Source organism: Equus asinus, chromosome 2 (assembly GCF_041296235.1).
Source record: "Equus asinus isolate D_3611 breed Donkey chromosome 2, EquAss-T2T_v2, whole genome shotgun sequence".
In the NCBI taxonomy this organism is placed as follows: domain Eukaryota; kingdom Metazoa; phylum Chordata; class Mammalia; order Perissodactyla; family Equidae; genus Equus; species Equus asinus.
The window spans coordinates 176,096,509-176,113,775 of NC_091791.1; the positions used below are offsets into that span (position 1 = coordinate 176,096,509).

A 17,267-nucleotide genomic window follows, 5' to 3' on the forward strand; every position below is an offset into this window, starting at 1 on the left:
TTTAAGTGGTTATTTAATTCATTTAAAAATAACAATAATGAACCCATTACGTGTTAACATAAATATTTTTATTTTCCAAAACAAAAATAATTCAGTGAGAAGCATGGCATTGTTTTACATTTATGCAAATCTCTTCAATGTATGACAATAACAGCAACTAGATTCTCATGTCAGTTTCTGCATTCCATCTGTTACAATATCACACCTCAGGTAGCCTGCAGAAACTCCATTGTACACTTGTGAGAGAATGCAAGCGGAAAAAAGCAAACAGTCAGTATTACTATGTAATTGGCCTGAGCTCATGGACCACATTTTAAGAATTGCTCATCTAATTCATCCTCCAACCTAGTACTGGAATCTTCTCTGTACTAATATTAGTAAAGGCTCTACTCAAAACTAGATGACATCTGAGGTCCTTTTCCAAACTAACATCCTATAATTCTACAGATGAGTAAACAGATTTCCCATAAAAGCCAAACTGTACCAGTAGCTGATTGTTTTAGGTTTCTTATAGCTGCTCAAGGGGTATGTGAATTAAAATATTATGATGGAAAAAGAACAGGCTTTGTACACAAAAGAGCTGGAGTTAAAACACCAGTTCTGTCTACTGTGGTCTTGGGCAAATTACTTAATCACATTAAATCCTAGTTTAATCATCTTTTTTATTAGTCAGGATTAAGCAAATCGACTTTTGGATAGTTTTAACACAGTGTTTGCAATGTAGAAAGTATTGACTAAATGCTGGTTCCCTTTCTCTTTTCCTATTGTAAGCCTTTTGTTAATCTCATTTACGGGAAATCTGATTGCCCATTATGATGACTGTCCACATCCTGAAGTTTAATATCTATTACTGTACAAATACCAAAGAAGACGCGAGCAGTTTCTGAGATGCCAGACTTGCAAACCCAAATTATTGAAAAAAAGAGGAAGGAGAGTTAGATAGCAAACATTACATCCAATTACCCCCAAATTCTCACTATCTATTTGAGTTGGAGACATAGCTTATTAAAGCTAATCCATTAACTGTTTATATTAACATGGATAAATTTTCCAGATTAGTTGTCAAGGTGGAAAGTCAACAGCAAGTCAGAGTCTCTGAATGGAAGAGGAAAGGAGCAGGAGGCTAAGATCCACTTAGGAGGAGAGTCCCAGGTGAATCTACGTGGACCACCAACATAAGGGAACTGGACCTGGAATGCCACATCCCTCTGAGAGAAGGAAGGGGATGTGGATTGTACGTTTTGCCCAATCATAATTACCATTATAAATGTCCTTTCATTTAAAGTTCACAATAAACCTTCGAGGTAGTTATTATCATTTACATTTTATAAACCAATAGTGACGCTCAGAGGGTTGCGTTCTCCATACTTAGCTTGGAAGCAATAGCGCTAGTGTTTAAGTCCCAGCCTGTCTAGATCTAAAGTCCAAGCTCTTGACGTAGTACTATTTGGTCTCCTTGAAGAATTTTCCAGAAAGAACAGCTTGCTAAGCTAAGCTTTCAGCAAGTGTCTGCTTCCTAAATGGTAATTCTGTGCCCTGGACCTTTGTGAGCCTTTGAAGGTTTCTTCCACCCCCATCAAGACATGCAGGTGAGAATTGGGCTCATTATAACTGAATCGCTTTATCAACTCACTTGAGAAGTCATTTTCCTCGAGTATTCTGGGAGGGATTAAAAAATCAAAGTACACAAAATAAACTGAAAACAGTTTTGATTGCCAGCAATTGTATCCAAGCATTTATAAGATTCAGTTCAAACATGTAGCTCATTACTTAATTTATTCTGGGTGGCATTACCAATGTGTGCGCCTGCATTTGGAGTTACTCTTACCTAGAAAGAGGCTCTGATTTCTATGTAAACACTTCAGGCCAGCAGATAGCAATTAAGAAAAGCAATCCAGACAACCATTTGTTCCAAATACCAACCTGGAGAGAGGAATGTTGACATAAACATATCATACCTTTGACCTATCTTAGAACATTGTGTCTCTTATTGGCTACAAGCAAACTTTGAGCCCCTCTTGCTAAAATCACACAGTTACCCAGCAGGAATGTATCATTCCAAATCACTGCTACTAATAAACCTACTTATTATCCAAACAACCCTGAAACAAGAGACCCGAAATTGCTGTTTTTGGTGGTGCTTCCTGCAGCCAGGAGGTGGTGTGTTTGCCTTAAAAGACACCAAACCACAGTTAGATTAAAAATTTAGATCAAAACATTCATGTGACTGAGACATTGAGAAAAAATTCTGTTTGGTAGCAAACAACAACCTGTTTTCCTAAAACGTATTTTGATTCCAGTTCAAAAATTGATGCAAAAAAGCTATAAGGGGGAGCCAGCCCCATGGCATAGTGGTTCAGTTCAGTGCTTAGCTTAAGTTCTGCTTAGGTGGCCCAGGTTCATGAGTTTGGATCCCAGGCAAGGACTTACACCACTCGTTAGCCATGCTGTGGAGGCTACCCACATATAAAGTGGAGGGAGATCAGCACAGATGTTAGCTCAGGGCTAATCTTCCTCGAGCAAAAAAAAAAAAAGACTCCAGGTAACATTTTAGTGTACATAGTGAAAACTCCATTCAGAAATCTATTAGCACTGCTAATAGCATAGTAGATGCTTGACAAATACTTATTGACCACAGGGTCATACGCTAATAATAGTCATATACTTATTTTGTACAGTGCTCTCATTATAACTTAAACACAAGAGGTGATCCATTTGCAATCATGGGATGAAAACTGTAGAATTAATGCTATAGTTAGAGATATTAAGTATATTCCAACATATTCAAATATTGCTGAGAATCATAGAAGAAAGCTTAAGAAACAGATAAGGAGGGTGAGCACAGAGAGGGTAAGAAAAAAAAGTCCATTAAAGGAGGAAGTGAAAAAAACAAGTCTGAGGTAAATATGGAAGCAATAACCAGATCATAAGTAGAGAAGGAATAGTTAAGATAGAAAGTTAGCTGGGAAAAAATAATTACTTCTATTTCATGTTTTCAAATGTTTGTTAGAAGTTAGTAAAATAGAAGTTGGGGAATAGAGTCCCATAGTAAGCTGTATTCTTAAAAAAAACTAATTGTGACATATTTTAAACTGTGCTGACCTATATGGTAGCCACCTAGCCACAGGTGGCTAATGAACAATTGAAATGTGGCTAGTACAAATTGAGACATTCTGTAAGTGTAAAATATATGCCAGTTTCAAAGACTTAGTACCAAAAACAAAGACTGTTCAATATCTCATTAATAATTTATTCTACTAAGTATACATTAAAATTCTGTTTGCTAGCAAACATAATATTTTAGATGTACTGGGTTAAATAAAATATATTATTTCAATTAATTTCACTTGTTTCTTCTGATTTTTTTTAACGTGACTACCAGAAAATTGAAAACTATAGATGTGGCTCACATTTATATTGGGCAGTGCTGGTCTAAAGAACTGTTGAGGAGAGACTAACTGGGACCTGGTCTAGAGTTCCTGAAAGGAAGAGTAGACATCTTGCCTACATGATTTTCCCCCCTGTTTTTTAGTTGTTTTGGCACCATTGCAAAGAGTAGACTAATAAGTGGAACAGAGGAAAAGTGGCATATAAGGGATATGATATAATAAAAGATATTGACAAAAGAAATGTGAAAGCAAGACTGGGCAGCATAAACGCAACACGTTTTTTACATGTTTGCCCACTTCCCCTTCTACCAATAGCCTCAGCCCCCTCCCGGGCCCACCCCCAACACACACCCATGCTCCCTTTCTAAGCTAGGTATCCTATGGTATCAGAACCTGAGGAGGCCTCTGATTAGACTTTTTGAACGGTCCCTTCTAGAAGTATATTTCTCATTGCATGACTCTGCTAGGGTTCTGAGTAGCAGGGAACTTAACGTTTCATTCTAAGATCTCAGGAATGGCCACTAGTCATGGGAGCAGATAGGTTAACAGACTTTGGGTACTGGGCAGAATACTGGCAGGGATTGATAAGAATTGCTTTAAGGGCAGACAGTTAGAAATTTATCCTCAAGGTGGACAGACATTCAGGAACCTATCTGGGTATAAGGAGGGGAGACCAGGATCTGCCAGAAGCGCGAGCCAAGGATTTGCTTCAAGTATGGGTAGGAGAAGGTCAAGAAAATTCGACTCATATGAAACGCAGAAAGCTTACAAGAAGTTCAGTATGGCTGCCCCAGAAGAGAAATGAGCTGTTGTCAAGGACAATCTAGTCCTACAACGTGTACTGGTTCTAGGTGAGAGCTAAGGTAAGATGAGCCTCACGCTGCTGGGCCAGGTTTCTCAGCATTACCATAAAGCAGAATAATTGTTACTTTTCTAATTAGATAACAACATTCTTTCTTTTCATTTGTTTGTCTTTGGGGATTCACTAGCCCTAACTTTGGAGGCAGTAGTGTAGGGGCAAAGCAACATAGCTTTGTGAAGTCTCCTAACAGCACGAAGGTGCCCGGACTTATTCAATCACCTCCCTCTGGATAGACAGTTGTTTCTTGTTAGGAGTGCTTCAAAAAGCACTTGCATGCTGATTTCTATAAGAGAATCCCAAAGTTGAGAAGATTTGGTCAGAGTTACTTTGCAAAAGAGTGGTAGCAGCGCGTGCTCCCAGTAGATGAGGATGTGCCTTCTACCACCACATCCTCCCAGGATTCGACGGAATGAATTGCTTCAATTTTTGCCAATCCAGGAAAGGAAAATCCATCTTTGGTTGTGTAGTAGTGAGGTCAAGTATTTTGTTTGTTTGTTGTCCTTCCTCATTTCCTCTTCAGTGAATTACTTGTTCATTTCTTTTGTCCATTTTTTTATTACTTTTTGAAAAAAATCAAATTACAAAATTTTTTACATTAGAGTTGTTAACTTTGTATCATATGTACTATAAATATTTTCTCACAGTCTCTCATTTATCTTTCATGTAAATCTTTCCAAAAAAATACTTTAAACTTTAACATAGTCATATGTATTTGTAGGGGAGGAAACATTTTTTTCTCTACCCTCTTATGTTTAGTAGGAGAGTCCTGCAAATTAAACTGACAAAAGACAGATTAACAGAAGAAAAGGCATAAAATTTTTCTTTCATTTTACATGCACAAGGGGTCCACAAAAAAAGAAGTGAAAACTCTAAGAAGTGGTTAGACTTGAGAGCTTATATATCATTTTAACAAAAGGTGATAAATTGTGAAGTGACTAGATGAAGGAAGAGGGGTTTGGGCTTCTGGGGACAATAAATTGTGGGAAGGTACATATATCAGGGAAGCGCATTTAGCAAGACTTTTTTATGCAGTCTCATCTCGGTGCCATCTCCATCTCCAGTGATAAGGAGTATTCTCCTCCTTCTGGTACAGGAGAGAGGAGGGGAATGCCTTCACAAAGGGAAATTTATGCCCTGCTTTTAGTTAGATAGGGGGAGGGCAGAGAGATTCTTCCTGTGTCTGCTTTTTCTAAATTGCCTTCTGCTCAAAATAATCTACATGCAAAGGCATATTTTGGGGTGGCATATTCATCTTTTATTTTATGGCTTCTAAGTTTCTTTCCATCTTTAAGAAGTCTCTTCTAACTTAAAGTCACAGTTATTCTTCTAATTTTTCTCCCAATTCATTTTTGTTATATTTTTCTATTTCCATCTATAATCCTTCTAGAATTTACTTTGGTATATGGTGAAGTGTAAAGGGCTAACTTTATATCTTCCATATAGACAGCCAGTTATTTCCATTTCTTGTTAATTTATGAATGCAAACATCCTTTTCCCACTAACTGAAATGCTACCTTTATAATTAATATTCTATGTATAGTTGAATTTCTCTGGATTCTCTATGTATTTGTCTTTTTTATGCTAATATTTTTTTTTCACTACTACTCTTTGATCATAGTAGCTTTGCGGTAAGTTTTACTACCTAGTAAGAGAAATTATCTACTCCCAGCCTCTACTAATCTTTTTTTTGTAAAATGTCTTAACAATTCTTACCTATTTGTCTTCCACTTAGAAATATTGAAATTACTTATGTTCTCCAATTATATCTTTTAAAATATCAGGACCTAGAGGCTGGCCTGGTGGCATAGTGGTTAAGTTCACACACTCTCCTTGGGTGGCCTGAGGTTCACGGGCTCAGATCCCAGACACGGACATAGACACCACTCATTAATCCATGCTGTGGCAGCATCCTACATACAAAATAGAGGAGGACTGGCACAGATGTTAGCTCAGGGCCAATCTTCCTCACCAAAAAGCATACATATGTATATATATAGTATATATATATATATATACATATACATAGCATATAATTTTATATATAGTATATATACAGTATATATATATCAGGACCTACACTTTTCTTTAAAATTTATTTCTAGGCATTCTATTATTATTGTCACTCATGTGGTTTGTGGTAAGAACCTTTTAAAGTAGGTTCTAGAAGCTTTTCTGCCAAAGCACCTTGTATTGGCTCTTGCGTGTGAGCTGATGACTGTTGGTCCCAAGAGTGTTTTTGTTTCGTTTTCTACTGCATTTGATGTGAGCAGGAAGAAAGCAGAGAAGAGAGAAGTAATTTGATTCAAATTATCTATAGATTCACTTCTCAGCTAGTTCAGATTACTGTGGGATTATCAGAAACTAAATAAAATTTGTCTTTTTCTTCCATTTTCACAGCTTTTATTAAGTGGAATACTTATATCAATATATTTCACTTAAAAAATTTATTAGCTATCAGAATGCCCAGTCTGATGGCCAGATTAGTTAGATGTAATATGTCTTGTAATAAGTATTTTCTTTAGAAATTTCTTAAATCTGTATTTACTCAGGCTCCTTAATTTAGTCAGTGGGTATTTATCGTAGATCTTTGTTCACAAAATGCTGCTGTATTGCTTGAATGCTGATTGTATTCAAATTCACCTATACTCATTCCAGGGGAAAAAAAGGAATAACAGCTTACATACTGCAAATAACTTGATATTCCACTCAACAAACACCAGCCCTAGGCAATTTATACAATTAATCCTGGCTAGGCCGGTGGCTGAAAAAATATGTTAATGACTTTAAGGGGTTCTCTACTGCTGATGAGAAATTAATCGCATTGGTTTGACCAATGGTTGATGATAACTTTGTCAACATTTTGGTGGAAAAAAATTGAAGAATTCATTAAGGATCCTAAAGAAGGACTGACTAAGGAAAACTCAGAGGACAAACATTAAAAAAAAATCAAAAAACAAAACTTGCCTATATAGTTGTATTAAAAAATCACATACAAGTAGTATTTTATGATTGTTTTAGGGGCTTTTCAAGGGCAATTTGAGTATATTTAACTTTTGTTTGCAGATTAACTGGAGAATTTAATTCCTGTAAAGGATGAATCTTAATGGTCAGAAGGTGCCAAGAATTATGAAAGACATAGGAAAATATATGACATAGTTTCTGCCTTTAAGGAACTGGAAAGAGCAATATATTTAATGGAGTCGGAAACAGGGGACATTAAATAATACAACACATCACGAATGACAAAATGTGTGGTCAAACCACCACTCTGTAATTGTTGAACGAATTGATGAATGAATGGACACAGACTATTCAAACATTATACATTTATACACTTATTAAACCTGATTCTTTATCTAGAATACACTCAATTTCTAACAAACTTCTTTTAAAAACAAGTAAAGTTGCAAAAGTAAAACATGCTTACTATTTTAAAAATTCACCTGGCTATAAAGCAAGTGTCTTCCCTTCCCCATTCACCAATCTGACTCCCAGAGATAACTTCTTACAGTTTATGGACCTATCCGGAAACTTTGTATGCCATTCACAAACACACACATACTGTAGAGGAAGGATACAATATATAGTCCTTCTAAAGCTGGTTTTTTTTCATTATTTCATCAGAGCACCTACTGATCTACTTCAGTTCAACCAGGAACTGGCCCAACCACTTATTTTCAATTTGTGGCTGGTATAATAAGGGTGATTGGTGCACTTGGCTTTTTTTCTCCTCAAACAGGGGACAAAGAAAGATTAGAAGTCCTGACTGTGCGGGGATACCACCAAGGAGGCGCAGGGACACGCAGCACTGAGTGTGTGGAGGGCTCGTGTTTCCCTTCTGGCCCTGGCTGCTGTGCACGCGAGGGCGCCGGGAGGCGGGAAAGGCCGGGATCCATTCGTGTTTCTACTCTCTCCATTCCATGAAGGAATGAAACTTCAGCACGTCTCTGTCCATTTCAGAAGCAAGAGGATCCTCTCAAGAGCCACGGGGCAGAAACGCCAACGCCGCGCCCACACCGGTCTGGGCACCTAACGAGGCAGAGAAACAAAAGACGGCAATCCGAAGACTACACGAGAGAAGAGCCCCCAGCGGGCGAAAAGCCGCGGTGCGCCCGGCCCCGCCTCCCGCGTCGCCTCGGGCCCCGCCTCTCAGGGGGCGGGCCCGAGGGCTCCTTCCGGGTTGCGGGCGGAAGTGGGCCCATTTGAATCGTGTGGGCCGTTGGATGGGGTAGCTCGCGGTTGGAGTGCGGCGCAGCGTGAGAAGGCAGAAGTGACACCGCCGCTCCGGAACTTCTGCCCAGTGCGCCTTGGTGAGTGGACGGGAAACGAGAAGAAACGGCGTATTCCAGGGAGAGAGGCGGGCCTGTGGCATGGGTCAGGGGTCGGGAGGCGGGACAGTGTAGCGGGGGCCTCGGAGTGCCTTCGGGGGTGTGGGGCGGTGGGGCCGGGCGTGGGCGGCTTGGGAAGTCGGGGCGCTGCGGAGCGCCCCCCGGGCCTGCGCTCCCGACGGTTGGCGCTCGCATGCCACTGCGGAGGCGGGAGGATTCGGAGGCCCGACACGAAACCTTGTTTAGTCTCTGACTTTCTGGTCATCGCAGTTGAGCATTTCCGCCCCCTCGGCTGGAATGCTGAAGCTTCAGCACTAGTTAAATCTAATTGCGAAAGCGTTGCCACGGGTAAAAGAATCTTCCTTTATTAAAGATGGAAGGTTAGGGGCAGGTTCCGAACGGGGAGACGGTCTGCGTGGCTCCGAGTTCTCAGAGGGATACCCGGAGTAATCTCTGTTACTCTCGACTGCAGGCAAGTGACAGTCTTTGAAAAACGCCAGGTGGGGATTTAAACTGAAGTCTGAGTATCCTTTGTGTTTAAAACCCGGATGATTTTCTTTCACGGTTGACGTTTTTCGTGTACCGGAAAAAGGCGAGCCTGCTGCTACAGTAACAGCGGGGCTTCACTGGGGTCTTGGTTTGCCAACAATGGGGATAAGGTTTAGTTAGTTCCACAGACCTGCCTATTCACCTCCTTCATTCATTGGCCGACTGGGTTATGGTGGAGTCATTTTGAAAGTCCTCTGCTGATGTGCTGATTTCCAGCAGTATCAGGTCGTCTTTGTTTTGGGTTTTTGTGGGGTTTTTTTCTTGGTATTTTTTGTTTCGGTTTTGTTTTGTTTTTAGTGATGAACTACTTCAAATATCAAACTCTAACCCTGTAGCAAAGCCGTAACTTCTGGAATAGTTTAAATGCGTACCCTAAATGTAAACTGTAAATGAGTACTCTAAATGTCTAGAAATTTCATATCTTGCCTTATTGAAAACTGTCAGATTAATTTTGTGTTACTTTAGAGGAACAGATATTTTATGTTCCTTTTAAGATTTTAACACGAGGGTATATACCGTGCCATATAAATGTATAAGTATCTTTTAAAAAGTAGGACTTAGTAATATTCAGAATAGACATTTCCTTCATCCAGTGCCGGCTACTGCCACTCTCCGACGATCCCTGATCCCTGCTAATAAACTTTTTTGTTTCATTATAAGCCAGGAAAAATAGATTTAAATATTCAATATTTATGATCGTTCAAGTTTAAACATTTTGTGTAAGACTGCAGCAAAGACTTAGCTATAGTACTTTCCTGAGAATTGCAGACAGCTGTTCTACTCATTTCATGTAAGTTGCCAGCAAATAGTAATTAAAAAAAATTAGTCTCTACCTTTTAATCTGTTCCTTTTCCTTATGTGGACTCTTTTCATTGAGTTTTTGCTCTACCTAAATCAGTGAGTTTCAAATTTCAGTGTGTGCATGCTACCTTGAAGGGTTTGTTAAGTACTATTTCCTGCACTTCAAATCTCAGAGATTCTGATCTAGTAGGTCTGGAGGATAGGGTTGAGGAATCCGTAAATTTAACTGGAAGGCCTATAAAATTTGGCTAGAATTTTAAAAACATTGACTTGATCTTTCCTAGAGTCTCATTATAATATAGCGGTTAAGGGCATGGAACTGGAGACAGATTGCCGGGGTGTGAATTCCATCTCCAAACATTGAGTAGCTGTGTGACCCTAAGCAAGCTGTTTAACCATTCTGTGCTTCAATTCTATCAAATGGATAATGGAGATAATGGTAAGACCTACCTTGTAGGAGTATTGTGAGAATCAAATGAGTCAAAATATATGCAGTCTTAGAATAGTGTATGGCACATAATAAATGATACATATAATCTCCTGTTATATTGTTACTAAACATTGTACGAACCACATTACATTAGCTCATTGATCTTTGCAAATAACACTGCAATTTGTACTATTTTTGGTTAGAAAACTGAGGCTAAGAGGGTTTCAGTAATTTTGTTCTCACACAACTAATAAAATGTTTGAACTGGATCAGAAACTAGATTTAGTTAGAAAGTTTGTGCCTTTTTTTTTTAAGTAATGCTTCCTGCCTCTCTCGGCAGTCTCTCCTTCCGGGTGTTGCTCCATAAAAATCTCTAGTGGCTTCCCATTGTCTACCATAAATAATTCAAATTTGTTGGCTTTTTCATTTTTTTACAAATCCCTTCTCAATCTGGTTCCAACTCTGTTTCAAAGCATTATCTCCATAAAACTCCGCCACTCATTTCCGACCTGTGATGCTCTATCCATGCAACTACAATTCTCCAAATCTGTTCTCTCTCTTTATGCATTCTTAGCCATCGACCTTTTTTATTTCCCCTTAAAATTTCACCCAGTGGGTTTCCAATACCTTCCTAGACTTCCCCAGGCAGAGTGCTTCTTCCTTAGTGCGATTTAGTTGTAAACATTATAGCCCTAGACTGAGCGCTCTTGTCCCTTTTGTCGTTATATCTGCAATTCTGGGTGCGGAACAGTGAGGGTCCTTATAGTCTGAAACTGCGTATGTTCAATGAGTGCTGCTTATTTTAACAATTTAACACATTGTTTCTTGTTAATGCTGAAAAAGTTTTTTTAAAAAGTGTTACTTTTTTCCTGAGATGATGGAATATAATTCTGTGTAGTTTAGTAGAGAGATTTTAGTGATATCACATGGTTTGTAAATGTCACAAATATGGAAAAATAAGTGTTGAAATTGTAGGCTCAGAAGACATTACAAGTGGGAAAAAAATGAAGAGCGATATTTGCTAACATTCACAGAACTCCAAAAGCTTTCTATGTATTTTCTCACTTAATCCTTACAACTGTTTTATTATTATCCTCATATTAAGATGAGGAAACTGAGGTGAAAGATTTACTAACTTAAAAAAATTTTTTTGCATTTAATTTCTTCTGGTCCAGCTTTTTTTTAATCATAAGAATAATATATATTAAGTGTAATGAAAAAATTAACTTTATTTTAGAGAATTAGCTTCATTTGTACATAAATGTTCGTTTCTATATTCAATTCTAAATTAATAAAATATTGGGGAATTAAAAAACAGAAAAGTTTGTCTTTCATTTTCAATTTGAACAGTTAAGACTGTTGTTACCTGACCTCCTTGCTCACAACCTTTTCTTTAAAACCACCCAGCAGGGTAGGGACACCATTCTAAGGACCACTGGTAGGGGTTGGTCAAAAGAGCCTATGATTCTAACATGCTCCCATCCCACACACCTTCTCCAGCCAAAGTAGTACCAGGTATTTGAATCAGAGCTGAGTATCTAATGTAGGCCAGACCATTCACGTATTTTTCTTGAATTTTAGAGTTGGGATCCCAAAAGACTATTGGGAGCCAAGCTGGGAAGGTCTTTATGTGCTGAGATGACAATGGAATCATGAAGAAACGTGGACACTGGGCATAGGGAGCCAATATGCAGAGAGCGGGGGAAACCTGTTTCCTGGGGACTAGTTATAAAGTAAATCCATATAAACTTGTAACTTTATTGCTTTTCCTTTTTTTGTTGAGGCTGTATTTTTTTAGAGCATTCTTAGGTTCACAGCAAAATTGAGGGAAAGATAATAGAGATTTCCCATGTATAGAGATTTCCCATGTACCCGCTACCCTTACACATAAATAGCCTCACTCATTGTCAACATTCTCCACTAGAGTGATACATTTGTTACAGTTGATGAACCTAGATTGACACATTATAATCGCTCAAAGTTCATAGTTTAAATTACAGTGCACTCTTGGTGTTGTACAGTCTGTGGGTTTGGATAAATGTATACTGACATGTTTCCATCATTATGGTATCATATAGGATATTTTCACTAAAAATTTTCACTAAAATATTTGTTCTAAAAATCCTTTGTACTCTGCCTATTTATCCCTGTCTCCCTTCACAACCACTGATCTTTTTACTGTCTTCACAGTTTTTGCCTTTTCCAGAATATCATATAGCTGGAATCATACAGTGTGTAACCTTTTCAGATTGGCTTCTTTTACTTAGTAATAAGCGTCTAAGTCTCCTCCATGTCTTTTCATGGCTTGATAGCTAGTTTCTTTTTAGCATTGAATGATATTCCATTGTTTGGATGTACCACAGTTTATTTATCCATTCACCTACTGAAGAACATCTTAGTTGCTTCCAAGTTTGGGCAATTATGAATAAAGATGCTGTAAACATCCATGTGAAGGTTTTGCTGTGGACGTAAGTTTTTACTTCCTTTGGGTAAATATCAAGGAAATGATTGCATAACTGAGGTAAATCCCACTTGGTTGTGGTATATGATTCTTTTTATGGATTTGATTTGCTGATATTTTGTTGAAGGTTTTTTCATCTATGTTCATGAGATAATTGGTCTGTAGTTTTTTAAAGGTATGCTTTTTGGTGAGGAAGATTGTCCCTGAGCTAATGTGTGTTGCCAGTCTTCCTCTTTTTTTTCCCTCCCCAAAGCCCCAGTACATAGTTGTATATCCTAGTTGTAGGTCATTCTAGTTCTTCTATGTGGGTTGCTGCCACAGCATGGCTTAATGAGTGGCACGTAGGTCCACACCCGGGATCTGAACTGGCAAAACCCGGGCCGCCAATGTGGAGTGCACAAACTTAACCACTCAGCCATGGGGCTGGCCCCTGGTCTGTAGTTTTTTTTTCTTGTGATGTCTTTGTAAAGGTTTTGGTATTAGGATAATGCTGGCCTAGGAGAATGAGTTATGAAGTGTTCCCTCTGCTTCTGTCTTCTGAAAGAGATTGTAGAGAATTGGTATAATTTCTTCCTTAAATGTTTGGTAGAATTCACCAGTCAATCCATCTGCGCCTCGTGCTTTCTGTTTTGGAAAGTTATTAATTATTGATTCAGTTTCTTTGATACAGGCCTATTTAGATTGTTTATTTCTTCTGTGAGTTTTGACAAATTATGTCTTTCAAGAAATTAGTCCAGGGGCCAGCCCAGTGGTGCAGTGTTTGGGTTCACACGTTCTGCTTCGGCAGCCCAGGGTTCACCAGTTTGGATCCTGGGTGCCGACATGGCACCGCTTGGCAAGCCATCCTGTGGCAGGTGTCCTACATATAAAGTAGAGGAAGATGGGCATGGATGTTAGCTCAGGGTCAGTCTTCCTCAGCAAAAAGAGGAAGATTGGAAGCAGATGTTAGCTCAGGGCTAATCTTCCTCAAAAAAAAATAAAGAAATTAGTCCATTTCATCAAATTATCAAATTTTGTGGGCATAGAGTTCATAGTATTCCTTTATTATACTTTTAATGTCCATAGGCTCTGTAGTGATATCCCTTTTTTCATTTCTGCTATTAGTAATTTGTGTCCTCTCTCGTTTTTTTTTTAGCCTGGCTAGAAGCTTACTGATTTTATTGATCTTTTCAAAGAACCCACTCTTGTTTTGGTTGATTTTGTCTATTGATTTCTTGTTTTCAATTTCATTGTCTTTGATCCATTTTTAGTTTTTTTATAAATAGTGCAAGATAAGGGTCCAACTTGATTTTTTTGCATGTGGCTACCTAGTTGTCCCAGCACCGTTTGTTAAAGAGACTGTTTTTTTCCCATTGAATGGTCTTGACACTCTCATTGAAAATTAATTGATCATAGATGTATGGGTTTATTTCTGGGCACTTCTTTTCTATTGATCTATATGTTTATCCCTGTGCTGGTACCATCTTGTTTTGATTATTGTAGCTTTGTAGTAAGTTTTCAAATTGAGAAGTATGAACTTTTCAACTTTTTCTTTTTTGGATTGTTTTGGCTGTTCAGGGTTCCATACAATTCCGTATGACTTTTAAGATCAGGTTTTCCATTTCTACAAAAAGGCCATTGGATTTTGATAGGGATTGCATCGAATCAATAGATTGCTCTGGGGAGTATTGCTGTCTCAACAATATTAGGTCTTCCAAGCATGAACACAGTGTGTCTTTCCATTTATTTGGGTTCTTTAATTTTTTTAAGCTATGTTTAGTGTGTTTCAGTGGACAGATTTTGCACCTCTTTGGTTACATTTATTCCTAAGTAGTTCTTTTTGATGTTATTGTAAATGGTGTTGATTTGTTAACTTCTTTTTATGGATTGTTTTTTGCTATTGTATAGGAATACAACTGATTTTTCTGTGTTGATCTTGCATCCTGCAGCTTTGCTGAATTTGTTTATTAGCACTAAAAGTTTTTTGTAAATTCATTAGGATTCCCTACATATAAGATCATGTCTTTTGCAAATAGAGCTACTTCTTGCTTTCAGTTTGGATGCCTTTTATTTCTTTTCTTACCTAATTTTTCTGGCTAGAACTTCTAGTACAGTGTTGTAGGGAAGTGGTGAGAGTGGACATTGTTGTTTTGCTGCAGATCTTATGTGTAAAACTGTTAGTCCTTCATGACAGAGTATGATGTTAGCTGTGGGTTTTTCATAGATGCCCTTTCTTATACTGAGGAAGTTCCCTTCTAATGCTAAACTGTTTTTATGATGAAAGAGGGTTGGATTTTGTCAAATGCTTTTTCTGCATGAATGAGCATGTGACCTTTTTCTTTGATTTTGTTAATGTAATGTGTTACGTTGATTGATTTTTCATATGTGGAACCATCCTTGCATTCCTGGGATAAATGCCACTTTGTCATGATGATCAATTCTCTTAACAAGGATCAAGTTTGCTAGTATTTTGCTGATGATTTTTGCATCTATATTCATAAGGAGTATTGGTCTGTAGCTTTTCTGTGATGTCTTTAGCTTTGGTTATCAGGGTAATGCTGGCTTCACAGGTTGAATTAGGAAGTGTTTTCTCCTATTCTCTATTTTGGACAGGTTTGAGAAACACTGGTGCCAGTTCTTTTTTAAATAACTGATAAAATTCACCAGTGAAGCTTTCTAGGCCTAGAATTTTCTTTCTTTGGAGGTTCTTGATTATTGATTCAATCTCTTGATATAGATCTGTAAAGTTTTCTGTTTCTGCTTGACTTTGTTTTGTAAGATTTTCTAACTTTAGTTATCTGACTTGCTAGCCTACACTTGTTCATATAGTCCTTTTTTTCTGTAAGTTCTCTATTAATCTCCATTTGTTTCTGATTTTAGTAAGTGGAGTCTTTTCTCTCTGTTTTTCTGGGTCAGTCTAGCTAAAGGTTTCTTAATTTTGGTCTTTTTAAAGAACCAACATTTGATTTTATTCTCTCTATTTTTCTATTTACGTTTATCTCCACTCTAATCTTTGAATTCTTTCCTTCTGGCTTTGGTTCAGTTTGCTCTTATTTTTCTACTTCCTTCAGGTATAAAGATAGGATATTGTTTTGGGACCCTTTTTATTTTTGACTTTTTCTCCCCAAATCCCCCCAGTATATAGTTGTATATTTTAGTTGTGGGTCCTTCTAGTTGTGCTATGTGGGACGCCAACTCAGCATGGCCTGAAGAGCAGTGCCAAGTCAGTGCCCAGCATCCAAACAGGCGAAACCTGAGGCTGCCAAAGCGGAGCACGCAAACTTAACCACTCGGCCACTCGGCCGTCCCTGGGACCCTGCTTTTTTAATTTATAGCTGTAAATTTCTTTATCACTTTTTGCTGTACACTGTAGGTTTTAGTACATTATGGGTTCTTTTTCATTTTCATTCATCTCTAAGTATTTTCTAATTTCCCTCGTGATTTCTGCTTTGATCTTTTGCTTGTTTAAAATTGTGTTGCTTAATTTCCACATTTTTGTGAATTTTCCAGCTTTCCCTCTTTCATTTTCTTGTTTGACCATGTTGTATGTGGTTTCTAAAGTGTATGTTCGACTCCCAAGCTTGTTTTACGAGGCCAACATTACTCTGACACCAAAGCCAGATAAGGACACTATAAGAAAACTGCAGGCCAATATCCCTGATGAGTATAGATGCAAAAATTTGCAACAAAATACTAGCAAACTGAATTCAACAGCACACTAAAAGGATCATAGACCATGATCCAGTGGGTTTCATCCCTGGGTGCAAGGAAGGTTTAACATATGCAAATCAGTAAATGTTATATATCACATTAATAGATTGAGAAATAAAAATCCCATGGTCATCTCAATAGGTGCAGAAAAAGCATTTAACAAAATTCATTGTCCTTTCATGATAAAAATTCTCAGCAAATTGGGTATAGAAAGAATGTACCTCAACATAATAAGGGTCATACATGACAAGCCCTCAGCTAACATGATACTCAGTAGTGAAAGACTGAAAGCTTTTCCTGTAAGATCAGGAATAAGACAAGGGTGCCCACTCTCACCACCCCTATTCAACATTATACTGTAAGTCCTAGTCAGAGCAATCAGACAAGAAAAAGAAATAAAAGTCATTCAAATTGGAAAGAAGTAGTAAAATTATCTGTTTGCAGATGCCATGGTTATATATATTGAAATCCTGAAGATCCCACCAAAAAACTGTTAGACTAGCCACCCAGCTAGAATGGGAGGCAATTTGACTTCCTTTATTGTATTATCTATTGCAGTGTAACAAATCATTCCAAAACTTGGTGACTTAAAACAAGAAACATTTACTAAACATCTGACCATTGCTGTGGGCCAGAATTTTGGGAGCAACTTAGGTGTGTGGTTCTGGCTTAGGATCTCCCATAAAGTTGCTCTCAGGCTGTCAGCCAGGCTGTAGTCATATAAAGGCTTGACTGGGGCTGGAGGAGTTGCTTCTAA

General features: G+C 38.1%; 1 protein-coding gene across 4 annotated transcripts in view; it reads left to right on the forward strand.

The window, feature by feature from the left end:
* Positions 1–8,417: 8,417 nt before the first annotated feature.
* G2E3 (G2/M-phase specific E3 ubiquitin protein ligase) overlaps positions 8,418–17,267 on the forward strand; it is a 50,386-nt gene continuing 41,536 nt past the window's right edge. Inside the window, exon 1 of one of the 4 annotated variants that reach the window (XM_014857481.3) lies at positions 8,418–8,561. The gene's annotated coding sequence lies outside the window, so the exon portion shown is untranslated. The other 3 variants (XM_014857488.3, XM_044765428.2, XM_044765435.2) reach the window with 3 other exon arrangements.